The sequence below is a fragment of the Pteropus vampyrus genome, unplaced genomic scaffold (assembly GCF_000151845.1).
Source record: "Pteropus vampyrus isolate Shadow unplaced genomic scaffold, Pvam_2.0 Scaffold14, whole genome shotgun sequence".
NCBI lineage: Eukaryota > Metazoa > Chordata > Mammalia > Chiroptera > Pteropodidae > Pteropus > Pteropus vampyrus.
Window position 1 is genome coordinate 14,507,893 of NW_011888795.1, and position 12,038 is coordinate 14,519,930.

A 12,038-nucleotide genomic window follows, 5' to 3' on the forward strand; every position below is an offset into this window, starting at 1 on the left:
TCTGAACTCTCTCCTTTTGGGTTTTTAGGAGGCTTCATTATACAGGTATAATTGATTAAATCATTGACCAATGGTTACTGAACTCAATCTTTAGCTCCTCTTCCCTGAAAGTTCAACCCTCTAATCACAGTTGCTCCTCTGGTGACCAGCTCCCATTCTTCAGTGACCTAAGGGCATTACAAAAATAATCTCATTAACATAACAAAAGACACCTTTATAGCTCTCATTACTTAGGAAATTTCAAGCTCTGTCAGAAATGGGAGGAAGATCAAATATATATTTCTTATTATAAGTCATAATATTACAATCATGATGCAAGAGTAAGCAAGATGTCTAGTGTGATCATGTCAAAAATATTCAGGAGCCAACTAAAGAAGCTTACACTGGCCAAAGAGAGGACATTTGAGCATTAGTGGAATAACAGTTGTGATGCATTGATGCATATCCAATATATCTAAAGCATGAATTTATTATAATATTAAGAAATAAATCGTTGGTCATTTTTGAAAGACTCTATGGAATTAAATCACTATTTTGATAACCAGTAAATAAAAAGACATTTTTAAATATTTTTCCTACCTTCCCTATAACCACATAGTTTGAAAGACTCTATGAAATTAAATCACTATTTTGACGACCAGTAAATAAAAAGAAATTTTAAAATATTTTTCCTACCTTCCCTATAACCACATAGTAGATAAGAGAAGTTTTTCTTAAATATTTCAACTAAATAAGTAAAGATAGAATAATAGAATTATAATATTAATATTTTACAAACCCTAATGAAATACTGGTTCCAATCAATGGCTCGTAACATCACATATAAAAAATGAGAATTATATGTTATGATGTGCCCCCGCTGGAAGTACACAATATCACCTAACAAGTATTTTTGCCAAAATCTCAAATATAAATTTAGTCAAGTTTCTAGAATTAACTACTTAATTTATAGGCAATATAGGAGACAAAAATATATTAAGAAATACCATGGAGATACAATCAGAAAATCCAAATTGTGGGAAACTCGACAAGGCAAACATCCTGGTTTATTCAACAAATAAATAAAAGCATAGAGAGGAAAAAAAAAGGTAAAATGAATCTATACATTTAAGAGACATATCAAGAGATGAGAGATTTCGGAAGATGCAAACTCCCAATCTACTCTACCTAGAGGTACAAGCACTGTTTTCATAAGTCTACTAGCATGGATTGATTTAAGCCAAATAATTTAGGAAGTATCTAGATGCAGTACTAAGAACTAGCATGGAGAGGAAGAAAAGGTGCTGTGGTCCTTCTTCAGAGATAGCTGGAGGTGAGCAGAATACCTGCCCAGAGATAACCTAATCCCATCCAGGTTCCAGGAAACACCTACTACAGTTCTATGGTGGTGAATTTAATGCCAAAATAAAACTACATTCCCTGCCCTGAAGGGTCCCATCAGATAATGGATAATATGGACACATTATGGTTAATAACAAAAGAAAAGAAGATAAAAGTGCTGTTTAAAAATAGGGTAAATCCGGAAGTTGTCAATCGCAGTGGGCAACGAGTCTTGAAGCCTCATTGATAATGGCCTAAAAACCTGAGTAGGATTTCAACATTTGGAAAAGGTCTGCAGGCCAGGGAGATGGAAGATGATTTTAGAGGAATGATTTCTTTCCTATGATTCTATAGTAAACCGTAAAGCTTTATTCTATATCATTTCTACTTTATTACAAAAGAGCAAAAATAATATATCTCTTCTGATGTAATTAGTTGCAGTAATATTTTTATTTTCATGATAATATAATCACATTTTAGCTTAGTGACACCTTAATTTTTTTTTTTTTTTTTTGCAAATATCACAAATACTTGAGTTGAGGGTGACATTTGGTCTTTTGACATTTTGTGTTCAGTCATCCAGAAAAAGACAGTTTGAATTATTAAATGCTGCCTTGTGAAGTGCTCAATGGGGAGTGGAGGCTGAAATCCTACGTCGATAAGAAGAATGAACCATCAGATGGGTCCTAATTTTAATTTTTGAAATGACATTTTTAAAATATATAAATATATAATTTAAATATATAGTTTGTGTTTTATTTTTATTTCCTTGTGGTATTATAAAATCCTTTAGGATGTACTGTAACTCACTTAATTGCTAGTATATTCTAAGTGGCCTTTCTGGGAATTTTTAACAGAAACAGCATGAAGTGGGTGCTAAGAACACTGAAGCTTGCTTTATAATTTACAGTGTAGGTGTAAATCCTTTCTCTTAAGAACAGCACAAAATTGCCACTTAATTCACTTCAGGAACATTTAAATTAGGTACATTTATGTTTTAAAATAACATTCTGTATTTTGCTCAAGTTATACTCAAATGAACTACACATGTGTAATGCATAATCAACATAACACCACATAATGGCATTTGCGCAATAAATAAGAACAATGCTGTTAATCAAGATCTTGACTGAGCCCAGAATTACAACTAGTGAAATATTTCAAAGTGTCTCCTGGCCATCTGGTTCAAACTGTCAATATTAACCTCTGAAGCTTTCTTTCAAAAGATGTGTCCAGGCAAGTAAAGCCTGGAAAGTCAAATAGGAGAGAAAGAAAAATGCTTCTGACGATGTGTCCTTATTTTCAAATCTTAGGGAGATGCTAAAAGAATACATGTTTATACCGAGCATGCAAAAGTCATGAAGGATGATGAAGAAAAAGAGTAACACTTAGGGGAATTAGGAAAGTGTGAGTGTAGCAAGAGTGATAAGTGAATGACAAACATCTAGTAGTCCAGTGTGCCAGGAAATACACAAGTGGGGGTTTGGGGTAAAAACCAGAAACAGAGAACTGTTGAGAGGTGTGGTCTCAGAGATGGGAGAAATTGTTTTATGAACATTTCCTTGGTTACGGGGTTTTTTTTTTTTTTTGTAAAGAAATAATATTGGAGCAAATCAAATTTTTTAATATTCAGGAAATGAACTGTGACTATCGTTTTATGTAATGATCAAGATTCGTAAATAAAATTGAAAAACTTATCTAGCAGAAACATAAAACACAGACACTCATATGTTAAAGAGTAGAAAGTTTGGTTTGACTTATTATTTATTTATCCATTCCAAATATTTATCATGACCCTACCAATTTTCAGGCACTGTACTAATATTGAGGATACAGCAGAGATTAATACAATGTCCCCCCTTTTTGGAGCTGATAATCTAATATGACAGGGAAGAGACTATATACATAAATAAATTAAATAACCTTACATACTGATATTTAATAAACATAGAAAACAGGTTAATGTGATAAAGAGTGAGTGTGAGGGTGGGTTGGGGCAAACAGGCTATGAGTTGGAATAAGGACAGGTCCTTTGAGGAAGAGGCAGCATATGAGCTAAGAATTGATTGATTCACAGATAAGAGCCAGCTAAGGCAGAATCTAACAGGAAAGTATTCTATGCAGAAAGAAGAGCTGGCACTCTGACATTGAGATTCAAGGGACCAGGCATTTCCAAGGGATGGAAGAAGGGGAGGGGGTCTGAAGTCTCATAACCAAGGTGACAGAGGCATAAGCAATGACCAGATCTTGTCAAGCTACTTTAGGATGACTAAAAGGAGATTAAGAGTAGAAACAGAAAGCACAGTTAGGAGACTGTTGCATTAGCCTCGCCATGTCTTACATTAAGATAGTAGCAGTAGATATGGTAGAAGTGATTGGTTTATTTCATAATTTGAAAGCTCATCTAGAAAACTTGCTGATAAACTGATTGTCACTGTTGTTTGTCCTAAGCAGCTGGGTAAATGGTAGAAATTAGTTTGCAGTTGAAATCAAATACAGATGTTCCTTGATTTATGATGAGGCTATAAGCCTGATAAACTCATTGAAAGTTAAATATATTTTAAGTGAAAAAATGCACTTACTACTATACTGTAGCGTTTGGGTTGTTTACCTTCGTGATCAGGTAGCTGACTGGGAGCTGTGGCTCACTGCTGCTGCCCAGCATCATACCACACATCACTAGCTCAGGAAAAGATCAAAATTCAAAATTTGAAGTACAATTTCTACTGAATGAATATCACTTTCATGTCATCATAAAATCATAAAATCCTAAGTTCCATCATCTTAAGTCTGGGACTGTCTGTACTAGTTTTTATGGGTATATTTGAGGAATAGGCAGTTGGATATTTTAGTCTAAGTTCAGAAGAGACATCAGAGTTGAAGATAAATGATTAGAGCTAAAAACATATTAATAATATTTAAAGGCATAGGACAGGATGAGCTCATCTAAGGAAATTAAGATCTTAACTGAGCCCAGAATTACATCTAGTGAAATATCTCATAGTGTCTTTGGATAAAAAACAGGATACTTAAAGAACAGGGCCAAGGACTAAGCTGTGGGTGTCGCCAACATTTCGAGGTCAGGAGGAGGAAGAATCCAGTACAAGAAGTGACAGTGAGGCAGAAGGAAAATCAGGAGGATGTGACAACTGTGTCAAATGGCCAGTGAGAGGTTGAACATGTTGAAGTTAAAGAATTGACTATAGGGGTCTGATAGGATGGTGGTCCTTGCTGCCGATTTTAATGAAAGCTGTTTTGAAACCGTTCTGCAGATATGAGCCTGAGAAGTGGGCTGAGAGGACATGAAAACAAGGAATTAGAAAGAGGAGATATATATAATTGTTTTCGGGACAATATCTATAAAACCAGAGAGAAAAAAATAGGTTAGTAGATAGACAGAGGAAGATATCATTTCAGGAGACTGTTTTTTATTTCTTCGTTTTATTGTTACTTTTAAGATGGTTAATATTAAGGTATGTGCAAACCCAAAGAGAGTAACCCAAGAGTGAGGAGGAAGTTAATGCTATAAGAGAGAAAGAATAATTGCAGAAGCAAAGATCTTGAGGTACTGAGAAAGGATGACCCTAATTTCTTCAGCGATGCACTAAGTATTTGTTTACTGTAAGTCTTAGCTAAGCCACTGAATAAAGTGATTCTAATTCAATTGTTCTGGTTGGGTCCTGGGCATCCATACTTTTTTAAAAGCTCCCCAGTTACTTCTAATGTGCAGCCAGGGTTGAGAAACAGCAGTTTAAACAATAGTGTATTGTATTTGTCCTTTATTTGTCTTTCTTTATAGTTTTATAACATATATGTGTATCCCCAGTAGTTTCCTGTTTAGTTTTGCATAAACTTCACATAAATGGAGTCGCACTGTATTCTGTGTGTGTTGCTTTCTTTTATTTTACATATTTATGGGATTCACACATGATGACGTGTGCAGTTCTAGCTCATTCATTTTCACTGATCTATTGTGTCTTTGGACATGAAAATGAAAATTTCTCTATTCCCCCATTTAATTGATATAGGAAACTTTTTTTTTCAGTTTTTGACTATTGCAAGTCACACTGCTATGAACACTCTTGCATATGTAATTGATTCACTATTACAACTATTTCATGGGAATATAAACTGGTATAACTTTGGAAAATAACTTAATATTATTTGTTTTTCAAAAATGGTAATTGTATTTATGTTTGGTCCATAATTGCTTGTAACATACTATATTTTAAAATTATTTTGAAAAGCAAATGGTTTATATTTAGTTGCTCTTCCTCTTTATTATTTCTTTTATCACTTTTATACTTAAACAATTTTCCACTATCTCATAGCAGTTCAAAATTCACCCAGTATTCTTGGTTCTCTTTATTTTACATTTAGCTTTTTAATATACCTTAAAAATTTCTTAAGAGACAAATTATAAATTGGCAAAAAAAAAAAAAATTGCCATCCAAAGAGTCAATGAAAAGAAAATCTATTATGAAAGTGACTTCAGACTTGGACAGGTAATTTACAAAAGAGGCATAATTGCTAATAAACATTTGGACAATGTTCAACCTCAGTAATTAAAGAAACAAAATATAAAACTATTATATAATGGCTTTCACACTTGTCAATCTTTTAAAAAATAATATGTAAGTTAATCATTCTTTTAAACACTGCTGATACTGCTGTTAGAAATATTAATTAGCACCAAATTTTTGGAAAGCCATTTGATAACATATAACAAGAGTTATAAAAAAAAATAAAATAAAATAAGCCGTATTTAAAAGCCTAGAATTCTACTTATAATAGTTCAAGATGTAGATGAGAATACATATTCAAGGATGTCCATTGAATTATTATTTATAAAAGAAAAGGTTTGAAATAATGCAAATGTTCCCAAATAAAGCAATCATTAAATTAATTTTGCTCATGCAATGGAATATTAGATCATTAAGAGATTTTCAAAGGATGATGACATGAAAAAATGCTCATAACTGAAAAAAAGATAATTATTGTGTAATCTATGGTCTCTATTTTATGAAATATTTTCATTTTATTTCTACTTGGTGCGCTCGCTCTCTCTCTCTCTCTCTCTCTCTCTCTCTCTCTCATTCTTGCTCTTGCTCTCTTTCTTTCAGGATATATGCCAAAGCATTAAGAGTGGTGCTCTCTGGATGGAAGAAATGAAAGTAAATTTATTTTTTCTTTATAGTTTGTTTTTACATATCTTCAAAATGTCATTAAGATACTACTTTGTATGTTTCATTTAGCTGAAAAGAGTACAACAGGCAGGTGCTGAGAATAGAACCATCCTGGTGTAAATTCATTCAGTTTTACTCTGTAAACACACATCTCTTTGTGAGCACTCAGATTTTTCAAATCAACCTTTGTTCCTCAGTATCTACTTTTTTCTTTTTTTCTTATTTTGAACCCACCATTCACCTCTCCAACCACCACCAACAAGTCATGATGATCAGGTCTGTGGGAGCTGACTGACCTGCTTCAGACATTGTCAGCGAGTCTCACACAAAACAGAGAGAAAGAAGAGAAGAATAAGAGAAAGCAATACAGCTGCAGCCACACCAAGGGCAAGCCTTGAAAAACCTGGCCTAAGTGAATGAATGAACCACAGGACTCCATGTTGGCAGGTGGGCAAATACAGAGGCCCCAGGAAACATCTTTTGATTAGTGTTGACTTTGACAAGAGGTTCTCTTTGAGAACTTTCCATCTGTAAAATGGGGAATATTAAATGAGAGTGACTTAAGCAAAATACTCAGACATAGTAGGTAATAAATGAATGTTGCTATCATTACTTACATCACTTCAAATGTTCATGAAGAGAATTCAAGACGTGTCTCCTGACTGAGACAGTTTAGACCTTTTAGCTAATACATTATAAATGATGAGGTGAAGTCATAGTGTTGATTTCCCAAACAGAACATATCGATCCTCTCTTGTAACAACATCCTTTTTTGCAATAACTTTGTTTCTTATGCCACATTATTGACACACAGATTTTATGAGATTAAGATTGATACTGTAGATCCATCTCCATTCTTTAAAGTGTAACTAACCATTTTATTTTACTCTGACACTTTCTATGTGTCAGTAAGTGTTGGTACAATGCTAGCATTTTTCTTTGGAGCCTAAGAAAATTAACCTACATGAAGCAATTTTCTAGAGGTTTATAGAGAAGTATGTAGCTGGAGCTGCAAGCTCTGTTCTCTCCTTTGCATACAGAGGGAAATATCAGCCCCCGTAATAAAACCAATAAGGCTGGAGCTGGTTCTAGGCCATAAAGGAGAAGGTGTTTCCTCAGGCAAGCAAAGCCAGAATTATGGAGCAAACGTGGCTCAGTTTCACAGAGACCCAAGGAGGCAATATCTACTGAATACTTTCATCCTCATGGGAGCCTATACAAGAGTCATGAGTGAGGAGCACACATCTCCGCTCTGAGCTCGCAAGTATGACTGAAAAAGTCAAGCATGGAGAGAAGACACACTCCCTGGATCTCTATCCAGTGTCCAGTGGTGGCACAGCCTCTGTTGATGGTATGGAGATCACACTTCTGCAGACTTTCTTATATGATCTTTAGGTCAATATCCTTTATACAGTATCTGAGAGCCTATCTGCAAAAAGAACCCAGTAGGCAAAATCTGTCCTCAGCAACCTGAGCCCTCCTGTCTGGTCCCTATTGCCCCTACTCTGAGATGCTTCCATCTTGTCTTCCTTCAGGATCACGCTATCAATCCCACTGGTATAAAACATGAAAAGAAATACTCATGTACACCCAGATGTCCATTTTTACTCCCTTCTTGGGAGAGATTTCAAAGTCTTCATCATCCAATTAGAGAGATCAGCAAATAATTTTTGGAAAACAGAGCAACACCTGGTAGGATATTTGTTGAACACAACTCCCAAATTTAAAGATTTTAATAAAAACTTTTCTTCTCAAAACTATCTCTGCCCTCAACCTGTCTGTGGTCATCAAGAGTCTGGTTCCCTTTCAGCTGAAGACACCAAACCTTCCATGAAGGAGCACATCAAACCAATGTCACTCAACTCTAGCTTAGTATGAAGTATTCTGTCACCACTTCAGCAAACTCATAGCCAGTGGAGGGAGATGTGACAATAAAAGGGTGGAAAGAGAGGACCAGAATCATGGTTTTTATCTTGGCTATATATCAAATTACATGAGGAAGAGTGAGAACTATATAGTTTCCTAACTCAACTACAGACCTACTGAATCACAATATTTCATGGTTTGCTTTTTAGTACCTTCATTTACAGAAAGAACCCTGATTAATTTAATGTACGGTCTCGTTTGGGGAACTCAACATGGGGTAAAAGACCTTGAGTAGACCTTGTAGCAGCCAGAAAATAACAAATATATTTGTCTCTAATTCAACCTAACCCATACTATTTTCTGGGTTTGAGAGGTAGGGCAAGCCTACCTGATAGGTAATGCCAGTAGAAAGTGGTCTTCAGCATCTCAAGATGTCTTACCTGGAGGCCTCACTCCTTTTTCCATGGGCATGAGCAAGAGAGAAAAACCATGGATACTGAATCTAGTATTTGATTTCATAGCTGGAAAGTGCTTGAAAAAAAAGAGCACTGCTAGGAATAGCAAAAAGTCAAACAAAAAAATCTACCTAAATATTCTTTAGTGGTGAGGGTTTAATTAGGTTGTGGTATTTCTAAACAATGGAAATAATTTCAAGCGATTCTGAATATATACATTTATAAACCTAAAAAAAAAAGGTATAATATATAGTAGATAAAAACTAAACATTACATATAACTAATATGTGCTCAAAATTACATATACATGCATATATACACATAGATTATAAATCATAATAAAATATTACCAAATGTTCATTATAGTTATTTCTGAGTAAGGAGATTATGATTGATTTTTGTTTCTTTCTTTCTTTTATTGTCTGACTTGCTTGCAAGAAACATGCATTATTTGTTGACTTTAAAAAATGAAAGAAAGTATCACAATGACACAAAGAGCTAGTTCATGCTTTCAGGATCTCTCACCTAAACTGTCACAATGTATAACTTCTCAAATCTCTCCATTTTTGATCTCACGACTTATCAATATAACTTCGTCAATATCTTAAAATGCAAATCAAGTGGTATCTGTCCTCTCCAAATTCAGTGACTTCTCATGAGCTTCCAAGTGAGGTCCGGCTCTTTTATAGGTCATTCGAGTTTGCTCAGTATCTTTATTCAAGTCTGTTTCTCACTTTAACTGCTGGGTCCATCCCTCCACACTCTATCAGAGCACCTCTGGTGCTACTAGAACACAGAATATTTTTAATGCTGGATGTCTTTCTATTTTTTGTTTTGTTTTGTTTACACTTTTTTTCAATTTTACTCTCTCTTCAAATGACGACTCAGAAATTACTACCTACATCAGGCCTCCTGTTGACACCTCCAAAATCAATGGCGTCTTCTACTTACCTATACTGCACATCAGTTGAACTCTCATGTACCACCTATTTTTAGTCTTTCTTGTTCACCATTTACAGGTTTGCTTCCACTGGGGATGAAGGTTTCTAGAGCAAAGTCATTTTCCTGTTTACCTTTGGATCTTTTATACTTCCCAGCACCATGTATTGCAGATTGTGTTCACTCAATAAAAAATGCATTATTGTGACACATAAAAGTCTAGAATGTTAATAACACAAGTAACAATGTGTTTCTTATATCTACATTTTCTGGTAGTAACATAAAATCATTCGGCCTCTTTGGAAAATAGTTCGGCAGTTTCCTTTAAACCTTAACATGCAACTAACATATAATCCAGCAATTGCATTCCTGGGCATTTAACCTAAAGAAATGAAAACTTAAGTTCACATCAAAAATAACTTTATATTAACCACGGTTTCTAGTTTCTGTATCTGCTGGTTAGACATCTGGGGCCTTGCTGACTAGGGATGGGCCTCTCCTCTGGTGATTGGTAAAGGTCTGTACCTAGAGTTAGCAATGCACTCTCCCAGGAGCCTGCCTTTCATATGCCAAAGAAACAATCCAAAACCCAAATCTCCTACCTGCCTGCCTGCCTGCTTATGGCTGCTTTTACACTTCTGAAACACTGTTTTCCTGCTCTAATCACCCTAGGGCCAGGCATTAGGCAGGCTCTGCACCCTGGAGCCTAGTGAAATTTGTAAAGTAGCCAATTTTAACCTGGTTCCCTTGAAAACAATGATAAAGGCCTTCCTGTAGTTTCTCTGCTTTTTCTCTCTCTGCCTGCCACTGACCTTAGTGTTTTCTTATGTAACCCTGCACGGCATGGTATGCTTTCCTCTTGGAAACGCTAAGTAATAAACTATCTTTTCAATGACAATATCTCCTGATCTGTTGGCCTAGTCATATCTGAATGAAACACAAACTCAGGTCCATTTTAATGCAAATCTGTGCATGAAAATTCATAGTAGCTTTATTCATAATAACCTCAAACTGGAAATAACCCAGCTATCATTCAAAGAGTAACTGGTTAAATAAGGTGGACTATATCCATACCATGGAATATTACTCAGCAATAAAAAGGAACAAACTATTGATACATGCACAAGTTGGATGAATTTTAAGAAAATTACGCTTAGTAAAAAAAAAGGCAATCTCAAAAGGTTATGTACTTCATGATTCCATTCATATAACATTCTTGAAGTAATAAAAAGAACTGATTATGGTTACCAGGGGTCAGGACACAGAAGAAGGACAGCAAGCAGGGAGATATGGATATAAAAGGCAACATGAGGGATCCTTATGGTGATGGAACTGTTCTGCATGTTGATTGCATACATTTCAAGGTCCTAGTTGTGATATTGAACCATCTCTCCGAGAAATGTTACCATTGAGGGAAACTGGGCAAAAGGTACACAATTACACGTGCATGTATAATTATCTCAAAATTAAAATTTTGATTAATGTAAAACTTAAAAATTAATGTAAAAGCTTGATTAATTTAGAAGCTAACAGATGATCTCAAAGCTGGCAAGAAATAGCCCATAACTGTGACCTATTAGTATCTTGATTCACTATCAAAAATGACCCACCTGATAGGTAAATTCTGTTCCCCACTATAACATATATTGGTATACATATGATAGCTATGCAGTTAAAACACACATACACCCATGTGCACGCTTGCACACACACACACACACACACACACACACACACACAAAATACTGCTTGTCATTTGTCATCATAGGGCTGGGAAAAGAAATATAATGGAAATTAGCTACAAATTATGTCAAAGCATCTGATGTTGAAGGAAACATAAGATGAACAATAATATATAGAAGGGACTAATAGTATCAAAGTGAATATTATATATTTACTTTAGAAGAACTCTTTGATAATGAGATTAACATATCCAACCAAAGATTTTAATTACAAAGGAATATAATCAACACGTCTGTATAATCAAGAGTCAAGTAAGGCTGTGATGCATAGAGAATTACAAATAATGATCAAGGGCAAAATTACATACAAAGAGATTGTGCTTACACATCCATCATACCATCAAAGTCATGCTCAAAGCAAAATGTCTGCTTGCAGGTACCAACAAAAACAAATCCAACTGAACACTGCATGATTAAAATATGGAAGATCAACAAGGCATAGCTGCAAAAACTGAAGATAAGGCCACTTAACAATCCCATAAAATAGGAGCCTAAAATATTTGGAGGGTCACAAAGATAAAATGCTGACA

The 12,038-nt window shown here is 34.9% G+C and overlaps 1 long non-coding RNA gene across 4 annotated transcripts in view; it reads right to left on the reverse strand.

The window, feature by feature from the left end:
- The window catches only part of LOC105307623, a 239,164-nt gene continuing 227,126 nt past the window's right edge, over positions 1-12,038 (reverse strand). For all 4 annotated transcript variants that reach the window (XR_002778370.1, XR_002778363.1, XR_002778366.1 and 1 more), the window contains one exon: positions 1-167. This is a non-coding gene — a long non-coding RNA (uncharacterized LOC105307623). The remainder of the gene's footprint in view (positions 168-12,038) is intronic.